The sequence below is a fragment of the Salvelinus alpinus genome, chromosome 17, assembly GCF_045679555.1.
Source record: "Salvelinus alpinus chromosome 17, SLU_Salpinus.1, whole genome shotgun sequence".
NCBI classification, from domain to species: Eukaryota; Metazoa; Chordata; class Actinopteri; order Salmoniformes; family Salmonidae; genus Salvelinus; species Salvelinus alpinus.
Window position 1 is genome coordinate 48,197,251 of NC_092102.1, and position 17,838 is coordinate 48,215,088.

Consider the following 17,838-nt stretch of genomic DNA (forward strand, 5'->3'; position numbering starts at 1 on the left):
ATGTTCCTTCATTACTGCTCCATCACTCAGATCACATCGTTATGTTCCTTCATTACGGCTCCATCACTCAGATCACATCGTTATGTTCCTTCATTACTGCTCCATCACTCAGATCACATCGTTATGTTCCTTCATTACTGCTCCATCACTCAGATCACATCGTTATGTTCCTTCATTAATGCTCCATCACTCAGATCACATCGTTATGTTCCTTCATTACTGCTCCATCACTCAGATCACATCGTTATGTTCCTTCATTACTGCTCCATCACTCAGATCACATCGTTATGTTCCTTCATTACTGCTCTGTCAATCCAGTGGTGGGAAAAGTACTAAGTTATCATACTTAAGTAAAGATACCTTAATAGAAAATGACTCAAGTAAAAGTCACCTAGTAAATACTATTTAAGTATCAAAAGTAAATGGATTTGCTAAAATGTACTTAAGTATCAAAAGTATAAATCTTTTTAAATTCCTTATATTAAGCAAACCAGACTGTACAACGTTTTTTTATTATTATTAATGGATAGCCAGAGGCATACTACAACACTCAGACATAATTTACAAACAAAGCATTTGTGTTTAGTGAGTCTGCCAGGTCAGAGGCAGTAGGGATGACCAGGGATGTTCTCTTGATAAGTGTGTGAATTGGACCATTTTCCTGTCGAAATGTAACAAGTACTTTTGGGTGTCAGGAAAAATGTATGGTGTAAAAAGTACATTATTGTATTTAGGAAGGTAGTGAAGTAAAAGTTGCCAAAAATATAAATAGTAAAGTACAGATACTTTAAAGAACTACTTAAGTAAAAATACCCCAAAAAACTACTTAAGTACTTTACACCACTGCTCAGATCACATTATGTTCCTTCATTACTACCCTCATATCGGGGGCCCCTCAGGGGTACGTGCTCAGTCCCCTCCTGTACTCCCTGTTCATCCATGACTGCATGGCCAAGCACGACTCCAACACCATTAAGTTTTCTGACGACACAACGATGGTAGGCCTGATCACCGACAACAATGAGACCGCCTATAGGGAGGAGGTCAGAGACCTGACAGTGTGGTGCCAGGACAACAACCTCTCCCTCAACGTGAGCAAGATAAAGGAGCTGATTGTGGACTATAGGAAAAGGAAGGCCGAATTCACATCGACGGGGCTGTATGGGAGCGGGTCGAGAGCTTCAAGTTTCTTGGTGTCCACATCACCAACAAACTATCATGGTCCAAACACACCAAGACGGGAGACTGAAAAAAATGTGGCACGGGTCCCCAGATCCTCTTAGTTTTACAGCTGCACCATCGAGAGCCTTAACTGTGACTGTTAGCTAGCTAGCTATGTTAACCGGGTGCTTTCTTGCCTAGTCTTAGCTAGACTACCAATGTTTTACAAACAAAAACACTAGCTAGCTCAATTAGCTACTTAAATATCACATAGGCTAGACCCTAAACTTATTGACTTAGCTAGCTGCCTCTGCTCTAACAGTTAGCTAAGATAGCTAGCGAGCTAACATTAGCTGACGTTAACGGAGAAACTTTGACAACAACCATGAACAGTCCAGAAATGAAGCTAGATAAAATGTCAAACTAATTAGCTACTGCAATGAAATACACTACTACAAATACAATAGATACAATGACCTATTTTGAACTTTTTGGTTCCTTCTCCTGCTGGCCTCCACTGTTAACCAACTGACTGACTCTCACAACGACCGTTGGAAAGTCAAGCGCAGAGGCAGGCTCCAGCTGCTGGATCGTGTGTTTTTGAATCTTGAATTACACTTGGTCTATTTTCCGGTTCAGCAACAATTTGACATGCAACCTTGGGTTATGACAAAGAAACATCTAGGGCAAAATTACACACAACTTACCTGGTTTAGATATGCTATTTTCTTTTCTTATGTCTTCTCAGAATGCACAGGCATAGCTACTGTCAAAAGTTGCATGCAGGACAGCTAATCCTCATATCCAAATGTGTCATTTCATAGTGTTGATGTCTTCACTATAATTCTAAAATGTAGAAAATAGTACAAATAAAGAAAAACCCTGTACTGAGCAGGTGTCCAAACTTTTGACTGGTACTGTGTATGAGCCCAAGCCCCCCCCCAAAAAAACATGATTTGTAATGATTTTGCCGTTAGACAATAAATAGCCTGCCGCATATTACGCATGGCAGAAAAAACATGAAACAAAACTGATTTATAAGATGTCTTTTGGTACATATTTGGTCTAGCCTATAACAAATTGTAAACTTAAATTGTAGTGATTGCCTTTGAGTGTAGACTGTATTATTATGCATACAGGATGGACTGGTTACCTTATGCTCCAAACTTTATATTTATGAGTCTTGGGAGACAACAATAGGCCAATGGGTTCTTCCTTTAACAGTTGCGTCATACTGCAGCACAGCTTGCAGGTTGCCGCAAAATTCTATGTCATGTTATTTAAGTGTCAGCCATTGTTGCCATTAATGGTAGTTAGTGCTAGTCTGCCCACCAGAGGGCATCTTTGAGAAGCTAAGTTATTGAAATGACATGGAGCTGTAGAGCCTAATAGTCAAAGTGAGCCTTGAATAGAACCGACACTATGAGATTGATTTTTTTTAGAAATGTAGCTTAATTAATTTGATTAATATTATGGTGTTTCTATTCCAAGAAAAACCAAGAGAAACATGTGTTTCTTACTGTAGCTGTTTTAGCATAATTTACTTATTGGCATAAAGGCCTACTTCAATATGCGGTACATCCATCAATCATTAATTTGTGCATGTCATCACACAGCATACAAGTCATCCATGTCATCAAATACAGTCAAGCATTTGTTCTTAAACTAAATAACAAAGGAATAATGAAACAATCAATAAACCGCAACATGGCGGCTAAAGCGATTTTTAATTCATGAATGCATTTGACAGTTTTTAATATTGGCTGTACTAGAGACTTTTTAAAACCTTTTTTTTGTTAGAACAGACTATATGGGATAGATTTTTTTTGTTTTGAAAAGTAGCTTAATTTATTTGATTAGTATTATGTTTTTTCTATTCCATTTTTTTTACTGGATCTGTTGTAGCATAACTTAACATAAAGGCCTACTTCAATATTGTATATCTTCAGTATATCTACAAATATATTTTTCATCTCTACATGTAGGTCTCCTGATTTTAAAACTCAATCCAACCTGTTTGGCATCAACTGAAAACATTCATCCGTGACTCTGCCAAGCCTACAAGCAAAGATGAACTGGTGAAGGCCATCGACGTTTTGGCTTGAGAAACTGACGATACAACAATGCAACAAATACATTGATCATCTCAGCAAGGTTTTACCCGTGGTCGTGGAGCTACTAAAATGTAGCTGAAATTTACAGTTGTTGAAATAAACATCTCCATTTGGAGTATTTGTATCATTATTTTATTAACGAAAGCATAAAGATGTTGATGATCAAATTCTGTACATTTATAGGCTTTATCTGACATTTTGCGTGAGGTTTTGAGGTAGAAATGTAAGACTTTAGAGGACTTCATGCAAGTTGTGGGGGATTTTTCACACCTAAAGTGTGCTATTAGACTGTCCTTTTTTTAAATGAATGAAGAGCCGATTATCCTGCTAATAGCCCATCATGGAACCGTTGTTTGCACTGTTCACACCTGCTACACTTGTGGAAAAACAAGTGTTTTCAAAACATGTTTTCAAAATGCCTCCAGCTGTCCGTCACTACTGTAAATAAAAACACCATCTACAAGTGATACAAATATACTATTGAATTCGATAAATATATATCGCTGCAAATTAAAAATGGTCTGATCTCCACGAAAGCCAACCGAACTGTGAAATACGTTTTTATTTTTTTATACTAACAAGTGGTTGCCATGGTGAGTAATCCAATAATAATTGGTATGGCACGGCTCTCGGGACTCATTAAGACGTGCCGTCTAAATGTTAAATACTGGCAGATCAATAAAATGTCCTTATCTCTAATTAAATTTAAAGGATTGGAGGATTCTAAATTAACATCTATTATACGATTTATAATACAGGGTTAATAATAAATTAATATATTTGTAGGGGTTGATGCATTTTTTTCTTCCGTTATGGCAAATCTGGTCTGTGATATTGAGTCAGAAATGTAAAACCTTTTAGAGAGAGAAATATATATATTGGTTCTTAATTCATGACGTGGTTTCTTTTCAGCCAAATGTTGAATAGACAAGCAGACAAATGAATGAATGCATGGAGGATGAGAGGAATAGTAGCCTGTAGTCCTGAAAACAATTAGGCTAAAATAAGTTGATGATATTTTGTTGGGTAACCGATTGGCTCTCAACTCATCGGCTATCACTCGTTCACACTGTGATAAATAAAGCCAGTTTGTTATTTTAGAATGATTTCTTTCTGTTTTTCGAGGGAGAGAAACCAAAAGGCCACCGTGTCTATTTTTGAAAATCATCACTCCCCATTTTTGTATTTACCCAAGTTCTCTCTCAACTCCAGGACCACCGATTAGCGTTTTTAAAATATTTTTTTTGCCTGATGCAGGACTCTAGTGCCAGAGAAGAGAGACTCTCCGACTGAAAACGCCTCCATTCATTGACAAAGAAGACAGTAAATTTGTGCCACAGTTTAGACTATCGATAGATCAGCGTTATAACTTGTGATCGTTTCGATGCAACGACAGAATGACGCATTCTGCCACCATCTACCACAAACGGTCGTGGCATAAACTCAAAACCTTTTAAGGGGAGAACCACTGTAGGTAATGCTGTTGGTTCATTGATTGTGTAGGGCAGTTTACAGAGTTAACCTACAATTATAGTGAATTTGTATACTTTCACAATGAATAGGCTGACACATTACCTTTTTAGGTACAAAATATCTCACCACTGTGTGTTTCCATCTCCCCTTAACTCCTTTGTTCCTTTCTCAAGCACACAGAGGGGCTGTCAACCCTTTAATGAAATATGTTTAGTTGTGAAAATATTTCACACTGGTTTCCCAAATGAAGCAGTGGGTAGCTGCAGGAACAGGGTTGGAGAGCCCATGGCATACAGAGTACTGGGTAGCTGCAGGAACAGGGTTGGAGAGCCCATGGCATACAGAGTACTGGGTAGCTGCAGGAACAGGGTTGGAGAGCCCATGGCATACAGAGTACTGGGTAGCTGCAGGAACAGGGTTGGAGAGCCAATGGCATACAGAGTACTGGGTAGCTGCAGGAACAGGGTAGGAGAGCCCATGGCGTACAGAGTACTGGGTAGCTGCAGGAACAGGGTAGGAGAGCCCATGGCATACAGAGTACTGGGTAGCTGCAGGAACAGGGTAGGAGAGCCCATGGCATACAGAGTACTGGGTAGCTGCAGGAACAGGGTAGGAGAGCCCATGGCATACAGAGATTGGGCGGAATATTACCTGTCGGGCAGCGAGAGGCTGCGTGCTCCTCAAACAGTGGTTGATGCATGGAGTGAAATAACCAGAGTAGCCTATCTAGCGTGATTGAAAAGTGAACAGGCGCTTCCCCAAATTGAAACTCACTTGCCTCGTATACATAGACTAGTGACGTAGCGGTTTGTTACTCTTCTTATTGGCTGAGGAACAGGGGCAGCTATTTTAACATCTTCTTAGTGTGCGTCTCAATTCGTTAAGAAGGACACGAGGCGTTGTATCCTCCACTTGCATGTTCTGTTAATATAAAGTGATTTCTGTCATTCTGAGCGCCGTGGGTGGACGCCCCTGAGCGCCGTGGGTGGACGCCCCTGAGCGCCGTGGGTGGACGCCCCTGAGCGCCGTGGGTGGACGCCCCTGAGCGCCGTGGGTGGACGCCCCTGAGCGCCGTGGGTGGACGCCCCTGAGCGCCGTGGGTGGACGCCCCTGAGCGCCGTGGGTGGACGCCCCTGAGCGCCGTGGGTGGACGCCCCTGAGCGCCGTGGGTGGACGCCCCTGAGCGCCGTGGGTGGACGCCCCTGAGCGCCGTGGGTGGACGCCCCTGAGCGCCGTGGGTGGACGCCCCTGAGCGCCGTGGGTGGACGCCCCTGAGCGCCGTGGGTCTGGTAAATGTCTCATATGTCCGGTAAATTAAAATGCTGCCGGTCAAATGTCCAGCACCACATTTTCATAACGCAAATCCTCAAATATACCTATTGCTCTTGTAATGTCTTTGTCCCTGTCAGAATAAGCTGCCAAGGGCTGCTTGAGTGCGGAGGGGAGACAACCCCACCACTCGCCATCGAACAGATCTACTTCCTGTCTGTGCCTCACAAACGAATAGTTTGAAAGATTAAGATTCAAATTATAATTTTAATTTATAACGCGCGATAGGACAGGCTCTAGTCATTTAACTGAATAGTTAAAGCTCAGATTTAATCAATAGCATAGTGTTTTAACATTTATTTTAATTTTAATGTATTCGTTCAGGTTCACAGTGTGGACCGAACCGGGGTCCCCCATACCGAACGGTTCAGTATGAGTACATGTACTGTTAATAAACCCCTACTGACCTCCACTGATTTAGTCACCCTAATTCTGACCTCCACTGATTTAGTCACCCTAATTCTGACCTCCACTGATTTAGTCACCCTAATTCTGACCTCCATTGATTTAGTCACCCTAATTCTGACCTCCATTGATTTAGTCACCCTAATTCTGACCTCCATTGATTTAGTCACCCTAATTCTGACCTCCACTGATTTAGTCACCTTAATTCTGACCTCCACTGATTTAGTCACCCTAATTCTGACCTCCACTGATTTAGTCACCTTAATTCTGACCTCCACTGATTTAGTCACCCTAATTCTGACCTCCACTGATTTAGTCACCCTAATTCTGACCTCCATTGATTTAGTCACCCTAATTCTGACCTCCACTGATTTAGTCACCCTAATTCTGACCTCCATTGATTTAGTCACCCTAATTCTGACCTCCACTGATTTAGTCACCTTAATTCTGACCTCCACTGATTTAGTCACCCTAATTCTGACTTCCACTGATTTAGTCACCCTAATTCTGACCTCCATTGATTTAGTCACCCTAATTCTGACCTCCACTGATTTAGTCACCTTAATTCTGACCTCCACTGATTTAGTCACCTTAATTCTGACCTCCACTGATTTAGTCACCCTAATTCTGACCTCCACTGATTTAGTCACCTTAATTCTGACCTCCACTGATTTAGTCACCTTAATTCTGACCTCCATTGATTTAGTCACCCCAATTCTGACCTCCACTGATTTAGTCACCTTAATTCTGACCTCCATTGATTTAGTCACCCTAATTCTGACCTCCACTGATTTAGTCACCTTAATTCTGACCTCCATTGATTTAGTCACCCTAATTCTGACCTCCACTGATTTAGTCACCCTAATTCTGACCTCCACTGATTTAGTCACCTTAATTCTGACCTCCACTGATTTAGTCACCTTAATTCTGACCTCCACTGATTTAGTCACCTTAATTCTGACCTCCACTGATTTAGTCACCCTAATTCTGACCTCCACTGATTTAGTCACCCTAATTCTGACCTCCATTGATTTAGTCACCCTAATTCTGACCTCCACTGATTTAGTCACCCTAATTCTGACCTCCATTGATTTAGTCACCCTAATTCTGACCTCCATTGATTTAGTCACCCTAATTCTGACCTCCATTGATTTAGTCACCCTAATTCTGACCTCCATTGATTTAGTCACCCTAATTCTGACCTCCATTGATTTAGTCACCCTAATTCTGACCTCCATTGATTTAGTCACCCTAATTCTGACCTCCATTGATTTAGTCACCCTAATTCTGACCTCCATTGATTTAGTCACCCTAATTCTGACCTCCATTGATTTAGTCACCCTAATTCTGACCTCCATTGATTTAGTCACCCTAATTCTGACCTCCATTGATTTAGTCACCCTAATTCTGGCCTCCATTGATTTAGTCACCCTAATTCTGACCTCCATTGATTTAGTCACCCTAATTCTGACCACCATTGATTTAGTCACCCTAATTCTGACCACCATTGAGTTAGTCACCCTAATTCTGGCCTTCCTACAAGGGTAAAAACTCCCAATAACTTGTGAATGAATTATGATAGAGACATGAGGTTTGGACCATTTTGGTTTTCTTAGAGGATTATCTACACAGTTATTTTACCCACTTGGTCAAAATATGAGTTTTTAATTGGACACCCTACAGGCTACAGTATCGTGAATTAATGTGCTACTTCTCATTACAGTCAACTGTCTTACATTCATTAGTTCATGGTATACAGACATGCTCCCATTCTCCCCATTGGTATCTGACTGTCTCCCTTTTTAAGGGATCCACCATTGGTATCTGACTGTCTCCCTTTTTAAGGGATCCACCATTGGTATCTGACTGTCTCCCTTTTTAAGGGATGCACCATTGGGATCTGACTGTCTCCCTTTTTAAGGGATGCACCATTGGTGTCTGACACTATCCATGCATTCCCTTAGTGCCTGGCAGCTCTCTACTGCGGTGTCACATCCCAGGCTGCATCATACTATAGTACGGTCAATGAGGATTCTTCTACATGATACTAGTGCCCATGTCCCTTTTTTCTATAGCCCACACACACTGAGCTATAAATATGGGCCAATGAGAGAGTGATTTTCAGGAGGCAGAATCTAGCTACCTTCTCTTGCTCACACATGGAACCAACCTCCGGCCAGCTGGCACCTACTAGTTCCTCTGCTGAATGCAAAAGGATGCGAGGGAGTGTGATGAAAATGTCATGGACCGTGACGTTTTTCTTATTAGTAGACCTACAGTCATACAAACGGCTACACTAAGAGTGACATCAGATCCACCGAGAGACTTGTGTGTCGTCTCGGTATGATGTTATCGGTCATTTCTTTGAGTCTAAACCCCACAAGCTTCCCCGCCGTCTTATTGGGTAGCCAGTCATGTTGATGACGGCGGCCTAACTAGGAATTTTAGAAGACTGTAATTGGCCAGCCAAATAACCGTGGTCGCCGTAATAACCATTCGAATAGATTCACATTTTCTCAGTTTGAGTTGAGGAGTGTTCCTCCTCCTCATTCATTCACACAGAAGAAGCCCATTTCAGTGTTGCGGACAGTTTATGTTTGAGGCTTTACTGAGCCGGACAAACTAACCTCTTCGAGGAGAGCCCTTCTCCATTTTTTTCAATCAAATGTATTTAAAAAGACATCAGCTGATATCCCAAAGTGCTGTACAGAAACCCAGCCTAAAGCCCAAACAGCAAGCAGTGCAGGTGTAGAAGCACGGTGGCTAGGAAAAACTCCCCAGAGAGGCCTGCGTCTTTTGACTGTAGCATACGTGTAGGTATGTACGGCGGGACCAAATCAGAAAGATAGGTAGGAGCAAGCCCATGTAATGCTTTGTAGCTTAGCAGTAAAACCGTGAAATCAGTCCTAGCCTTAACAGGAAGCCAGTGTAGAGAGGCTAGCACTGGAGTAATATAATACATTTTTTGGGGTTCTAGTCAAGATTCTAGCAGCCGTGTTTAGCACTAACTGAAGTTTATTTAGTGCTTTATCCAGGTAGCCGGAAAGTAGACCATTGCAGTAGTCTAACCTAGAAGTGACAAAAGCATGGATACATTTTTCTGCATTTTTGGACAGAAAGTTTCAGATTTTTGCAATGTTACGTAGATGGAAAAAAGCTGTCCTTGAAACAGTCTTGATATGTTCGTCAAAAGAGAGATCAGAGTCCAGAGTCACGCCGAGGTCCTTCACAGTTTTATTTGAGACGACTGTACAACAATCAAGATTAATTGTCAGATTCAACAGAAGATCTCTTTGTTTCTTGGGACCTAGAACAAGCATCTCTGTTTTGTCCGAGTTTAAAAGTAGAACATTTGCCGCCATCCACTTCCTTCACCATGTTTCATCGAAATGTACAGCTGTGTGTCGTCCGCATAACAGTGAAAGTTAACATTATGTTTCCGAATGATATCACCAAGAGGTAAAATATATAGTGAAACGATAGTGGTCCTAAAACGGAGCCTTGAAGAACACCGAAATGTACAGTTGATTTGTCAGAGGACAAACCATCTACTACAGAGACAAAATTATATCTCAATTAATTAAAAAACAAATCGCACAGCAGCACGTAAACAAGTCTACAAGTTGTAACCAGACATGAAGTAGCCAAACTGTAAACAAAAAAGAGTATGTAGACATTTGCGCAGTCTTGTTCGAACTGGCACATTTTTTGGCTGGCGCTCGCATTGCCTCCATTGTTTTCTTTACAAATACTAACTTTGGACGTGTGCGTTCCTATCAAAGTAAGGGCCTTATTTTCTGTATATCCTGTCGCCGTTTCTGCTCTAGCATGAAGTGTGTGTATGTATGTATGTATGGAGCATAATGTATTTACAGTTTTATTCACATGTTTTCAAGTACTCAGGACAATTAATGCATTCCGATTAAATGTAATGATTGTAATGGACACATCTGGTGTGTGTAAAATACTTTTATGAAGGTTGTAGTGATTTATAATGAGCTAATGCTAAGCTATTTGCCAGCTATGTGTGGCACCATGTTTGTTGACATTCTACAATGCATTCTGGGTGTCATGTAAATGTCTGTCAGACCAAAGATGTTATGAGACAAAGGAATGGTTCACTCATCTTTTGAGTAAACTTCACCGGAAGTGAATGAAGGGAAGTGAATTATGGTAGATGACACCCCCTTCAACATGCATACTGCAAACAGACCAAACTCATCTTGTCTCCTCCTATTATCTATGGTTGACTTGAAAAACAAATATGGCGACGTGCACAAAAACTGCCCATCGTCGGATTACTTTGGATTTTAAACTGTTTTACTCAATTATTTCGATCAATGTTGAGCTCACCCGTGATGTATTATAAATAGTAATTGCTATTAGCTAATTCATATTGTGGTTTCTGTCAGCTGAGAGTTATCTTAATATGACTGCTTGTGTTACGTCAATCTTTCCTCAGTTAATGCTAGGACTAATGTAGCCTATATTTTCCGGTTTGGATGATTGTGTTATGCTGTTGCTACTTCTGTGAATGTCTGAACATTCCATCCAAAAATAAACTGCTCACATTCAGAACATAACTTTGTAAGGACTGTGTTTTGTGCGAAAAAAATGTTTATTTGAAAAAACAGTGTACCTAGCTCAAATGCTGACTGTTGTGTTCATCGAAACTGGATATTCTAAATAAGTGTTCTAATCACACAGGTTTGAGCGTACGCTGCAGGGACCACTGTAGAATCACACCCGTTTGTTGGTACGTGTGAAAAGGTTAATATCATTTGAAGGAACATTCTACATCACAATGGAAATGATTGCATCACAATACCCTGATGAACACAGCTTGGCTGTCTAAACGTTGGATACTAAATTATTCCATCTGAGCTCCTAGAGTGTGCGGCTCTCCTTTTTAATTTTTCAAGTGTTCTACTCCGTTAGCCAGCACCTCGACTAAATTGGTGTGCGTTTCCTTCGCCTCCTAGATGCATCACAATACCAGGCAGCCATTGTGAGGGTACCCATGAGTTTTTAGCAGTCAAAATGGCAGAGTTAGAGGCTCCAAGCCTAACCTTTCATCTGTATTTCATCTCTCTTCAGAAGACTTAAAATAGACACAGAGCGAGAGAGAGCGAGACAGAGATGTTAACCCAGAGTCAGGAGCGTTCAGTCAGCCCGCTGACACCCCTATCAGATCAGTCTACTTGAACAGAGCAATACTCAATCACGAGGCATCAAAGGAACTGAATAATATTAAGAAATGCTATAGAAGGAAGGAAAGTAGTCTGGAACCCTGCCAAAAAACAATTAGGCAACAGCAAATTCAATCCCTTTTAGACAACTTCCTGGACAAAATGTTTCACTGTAATAATGGTGTAACCTTGGCAGTAGAAAACCTAAACAGAATATTTGACCTCCTGTTTCCCTATCAAATCTAAACATTTAAGTTGACAACATTAAAAAATGAAACAGTGACAAAATGTTTGAAGAATGCAAAAACCTAAAAGAAATTAAGAAACCTATCCAACCAAAAACGGAGACCCACAAAACCTGAGCCTGTGCCTTAAACGATAGAGGAATACACTACGGAAAAAGAAGGAACAGCACACCAGAAATAAGCTCAATGTAATTGAAGAATCCAGAATCTTCTGGGAAAATTTGAACACACTAAACAAACAACAACATGAGTTATCTATCCAAAACGGAGATGCATGGATAAACCAATCTTTTTGGCTCTATAACAAAGAACAAACAGCAAAAACATATACATGATCAAATACAAATCTTAGAATCAACTATTAGACTACCAGCACCCACTGGATTCTCCAATTACATTGAATGAACTACATAACAAAATACAAACCCTCCAAATCAAAAAGGCCTGCGGTGTTGATGGTATCCTAAATGAAATCAAATATGCAGACCACAGATTCCAATTGGCTATACTTAAACTCTTTAAACATCATCCTCAGCTCTGGCATCTTCCCCAATATTTGGAACCAAGGACTGATTGCCCCAAGCTACAAATTTGGAGACAAATTTGATCCCATTAACTACCGTGGGATATGCGTCAACATCAACCTTAGGAAAATCCTTTGCATTATCAATAACAGCAGACTCGTACATGTCCTCAGTGAAAACAACGTACTGAGTACATGTCAAATTGGCTTTTTACCAAATTACCGTACGACAGACCACGTATTCACCCTGCACACCCTAATTGACTAACAAACAAACAAAGGCAAAGTCTTCTCATGCATTGTTGAGTTCAAAAAAGCTTTTTTCATTTTGGCATGAGGGTCTGCTTTACAAATTGATGAAAAGTGGTGTTGGGTGAAAAACATACGACACTATAAAATCCATCTACACAAACAACAAGTGTGTGGTTAAAACTGGCAAAACACACACATTTCTTTCCACAGACCGGGAGGTGAGACAGGGATGCAGCTTAATAAGCCCCACCCTCTTCAACATACAGTACCAAGCAAAAGTTTGGACACACCTACTCATTCCAGGGTTTTTCTTTATTTTTACAGTTTTCTACATTGTAGAATAATAGTGAAGACATCAACACTAGGAAATAGCACATATGGAGTCATGTAGTAACCAAAAAAGTGTTAAACAAATCAAAATATATATTCTATATTTGAGATTCTTCAAAGTAGCCACCCTTTGCCTTGATGACAGCTTTACACACTCTTGGCATTCTCTCAACCAGCTTCATGGGGTAGCCACCTGGTGTGCCTTGTTAAAAGTTCATTTGTGGAATTTCTTTAAGCAAATAAACAAAGAGAAATGACAGTCCATCATTACTTCAAGACATGAAGGTCAGTCAATCCGCAAAATTTCAGTCGCGAAAACCACCAAGCGCTATGATGAAACTGGCTCTCATGAGGACCGCCACAGGAAAGGAAGACCCAGTTAACTCTGCTGCAGAGGATAAGTTCATTAGAGTTACCAGCCTCAGAAATTGCAGCCCAAATAAATGCTTCAGAGTTCAAGTAACAGACACATCTCAAAATCAACTGTTCAGAGGAGACTGCAGCAATTTGACCATGAAGGCATGATTCATGCAAAGAAACCACTACTAAAGGACACCAATAAAATGAAGAGACTTGCTTGGGCCAAGACACTCAAGCAATGGACATTAGAGCGGTGGAAATCCGACCTTTGGTGTGATGAATCCAAATTTGAGATTTTTGATCCAACCGCCGTGTCTTTGTGAGATGCAGAGTAGGTGAACGGATGATCTCCACGTGTGGTTCCAATCGTGAAGCATGGAGGAGGAGGTGTGATGGTGTGGGGGTGCTTTGCTGGTGACACTGTTGGTGATTTATTTAGAATTCAAGGCACACTTAACCAACATGACTACCACAGCAGTCTGCAGTGATAGGCCATCCCATGTGGTTTGCGCTTAGTGGGACTATCATGGATGGAGTGCTGCATCAGATGACCTGGCGTCCACAATCACCTGACGTCAACCCAATTGAGATAGTTCGGGATGAGTTGGACTGCAGAGTGAAGGAAAAGCAGCCAACAAGTGCTCAGCATATGTGGGAACTCCTTCAAGACTTTTGGGAAAACCATTCCTCATGAAGCTGGTTGAGAGAATGCCAAGAGTGTGCAAAGCTGTCAAGGCAAAGGGTGGCTACTTCAAAGAACCTTAAATATAAAATATATTTTGAATTAACATTTTTATAATTTTTGGGTTATTACATGATGTGTGTTATTTCACAGTTGTGATGTCTTCACTAACATTCTACAATACAGAATCCAAACTTTTGACTGGTACTGTATATATAAACGAATTGGCGAGGGCACTAGAACAGTCTGCAGCACCCGGCCTCACTCTACTAGAATCTGAAATCAAATGTCTACTGTTTTCTGACGATCTGGTGCTTCTGTACCCAACCAAGGAGGGCCTACAGCAGCACCTAGATATTCTGCACAGATTCTGTCAGACCTGGGCTCTGACAGTAAATCTCAGTAAGGCAAAAATAATGGTGTTCCAAAAAGGTCCAGTTGCCATGACCACAAATACAAATTCCATCTAGACACCGATGCCCCAGAGCAGACAAAAAAACTGTATAGTAGTTCTTCCTTTATAAGTTGTCGTACTGCAGCACAGCTTGCAGGTTGCCGCAAAATTCTATGTCATGTTATTTAAGTGTCAGCCATTGTTGCCATTAATGGTAGTTGGTGCTAGTCTGCCCACCAGAGGGCATCTTTGAGAAGCTAAGTTATTGAAATGACATGAAGCTGTAGAGCCTAAGAGTTAAAGGGAGCCTTGAATAGAACAGACACTATGGTGATTGATTTTTAAAAATGTTGCTTAATTAATTTGATTAATATTATGGTGTTTCTATTCCGAGAAAAACTAACATGCATTTCTTACTGTAGCCGATGTAGGCCTAAGTGTTTCCGTTAGGAAGATATGATGCTGTACAACGTGACCGGTCCGGAGTAGACCTAGGCTACTAAGTGACTGCGAGCGAAGAGCAAAATAATCCTAACATTCCACATAAAAATCTAATTGATTTATAAAGACCAGTCCCCAAGCTCTGTCATTCAGTGATATTTATTCACATAGTAATTTCAGGATCCAGACAGATATGGTTAGAAAACAATGCATTTGGTGGTCTATGCAAAAGGGATGGGAGAAAAGTGACACGCCTCGCAAGCATCCATTATTACATTTAAATTCCCTGAACTCGGCAAGAGTCTATTGTCCTGCTGATAGCCCAGCATGGCTTCTTGTTTATTCTTAAAAGAACTCCAGCACAGAGAAGAGAAAGGAGCCTTAAATAATTAAACACTGACACTGGACTTGGTAAGACATTTTATATATATATATATATTTTCCCCCCCCCCCCAGAACATTAACCATGTGTGTTCTCTAGTTTTGACACAAGGATTTGTCTGACAAAGACCTTTGCGTGGCCCTGGCATGGATCAAAGCTGGCGAGACATTCAATGACGTCATCTTCACAGCAGAATCAACCGTGGCCCTTGCTACAGATAAAAAAGGAGCCAGCAGAGTAAGTAGACCTAGACCACTTTTAACAGCACATTACTCAACGCTAGTGAGACTCACCACGTTAAACAGCACATTACTCAACACTAGTGAGACTCACCACTTTTAACAAGACATTACTCAACACTAGTGAGACTCACCATGTTAAACAGCACATTATTCAACACTAGTGAGATGCACCACGTTAAACAGCACATTACTCAACACTAGTGAGACTCACCACGTTAAACAAGACATTACTCAACACTAGTGAGACTCACCACGTTAAACAAGACATTACTCAACACTAGTGAGACTCACCACGTTAAACAAGACATTACTCAACACTAGTGAGACTCACCACGTTTAACAAGACATTACTCAACACTAGTGAGACTCACCACTTTTAACAGCACATTACTCAACACTAGTGAGACTCACCACTTTTAACAGCACATTACTCAACGCTAGTGAGACTCACCACGTTAAACAGCACATTACTCAACACTAGTGAGACTCACCACGTTAAACAAGACATTACTCAACACTAGTGAGACTCACCACTTTTAACAGCACATTACTCAACACTAGTGAGACTCACCACTTTTAACAGCACATTACTCAACGCTAGTGAGACTCACCACGTTAAACAGCACATTAGTCAACGCTAGTGAGACTCACCACGTTAAACAGCACATTAGTCAACGCTAGTGAGACTCACCACGTTAAACAGCACATTACTCAACGCTAGTGAGACTCACCACGTTAAACAGCACATTACTCAACGCTAGTGAGACTCACCACGTTAAACAGCACATTACTCAACGCTAGTGAGACTCACCACGTTAAACAGCACATTACTCAACGCTAGTGAGACTCACCACTTTTAACAGCACATTACTCAACACTAGTGAGACTCACCACTTTTAACAGCACATTACTCAACACTAGTGAGACTCACCACTTTTAACAGCACACTACTCAACACTAGTGAGACTCACCACGTTAAACAGCACATTACTCAACACTAGTGAGACTCACCACTTTTAACAGCACATTACTCAACACTAGTGAGACTCACCACTTTTAACAGCACATTACTCAACACTAGTGAGACTCACCACTTTTAACAGCACATTACTCAACACTAGTGAGACTCACCACGTTAAACAGCACATTACTCAACACTAGTGAGACTCACCGCTTTTAACAGCACATTACTCAACACTAGTGAAACTCACCACGTTAAACAGCACATTACTCAACGCTAGTGAGACTCACCACGTTAAACAGCACATTACTCAACACTAGTGAGACTCACCACGTTAAACAGCACATTACTCAACGCTAGTGAGACTCACCACTTTTAACAGGACATTACTCAACACTAGTGAGACTCACCACTTTTAACAGGACATTAGTCAACACTAGTGAGACTCACCACTTTAACTTCTTGAGGATAGGGTGCAGAGTTTTCACTTAGGGAAAAATAGCGTGCCCAATTTCAACTTTGTGCTACTCATCCCCAGAATATAAGATATGCATATTATTAGTAGATTTGGGTAGAAAACACTCTGAAGTTTCTAAAACTGTTTGAATCATATCTGTAAGTATAACAGAACTTATATAGCAGTCAAAACCCTGAGGACTAACTTTTTTATTGTTAAGTTCCTGTATGTTCAATGGGTTATCATGGGCACACCAGAATTCTAATCACTATCCACGCAGTTTCTACTGCTTCCACTGGATGTCGCCATTGTATGGAAAAAGGTTAAGGTTTTTCCTTAGTAAACGAAGAAAGATATTGACCCGGAAGTGGAGTGACGTCGTGTGTTTATGTTTGAGAGTTGAGCAAGACTTGAAAAGTACCGTGAGTTTGTTGATATCCTGTATTGAAAACAGATTGACCCGTCTTCAATTTGATCGATTATTAACGTTTACAAATACCTTAAGTTGTATTACAAAAGTACTTGTAGTAAAGTTTAGAGGTAATTTTTTTGATATTTTGTCGTGATTTTGCGCAAATTGAACGCTTTTTTTCCTGGTACAACGGCGCCAAATAAATGGACAATTTGGATATATATGGACGGAATTAATCGAACTGAAGGACCATTTGTGATGTTTATGGGACATATTGGAGTGCCAACAAAAGAATCTCGTCAAAGGTAATGCATGTTATATATTTTATTTCTGCGTTTTGTGTAGCGCCGGCATGGTTGAAATTGTCAACAAAGAGAGTGTAGCCATTGCACTATCATCAGATAATAGCATCTTATGCTTTCGCCGAAAAGCCTTTTTGAAATCTGACATGTTGGCTGGATTCAAAACGAGTGTAGCTTTAATTTG

The 17,838-nt window shown here is 40.8% G+C and overlaps 1 protein-coding gene across 2 annotated transcripts in view; it reads left to right on the forward strand.

The window, feature by feature from the left end:
• The window catches only part of LOC139543101 (guanine nucleotide-binding protein G(i) subunit alpha-3-like), a 74,270-nt gene that overhangs the window by 20,762 nt on the left and 35,670 nt on the right, over positions 1–17,838 (forward strand). Inside the window, exon 1 of one of the 2 annotated variants that reach the window (XM_071349270.1) lies at positions 15,398–15,517. The exons of the other annotated variant lie outside the window; for it this stretch is intronic. The gene's annotated coding sequence lies outside the window, so the exon portion shown is untranslated. Of the gene's footprint in view, positions 1–15,397; positions 15,518–17,838 lie in introns of those variants that run through there. 2 annotated transcript variants of the gene reach the window in all.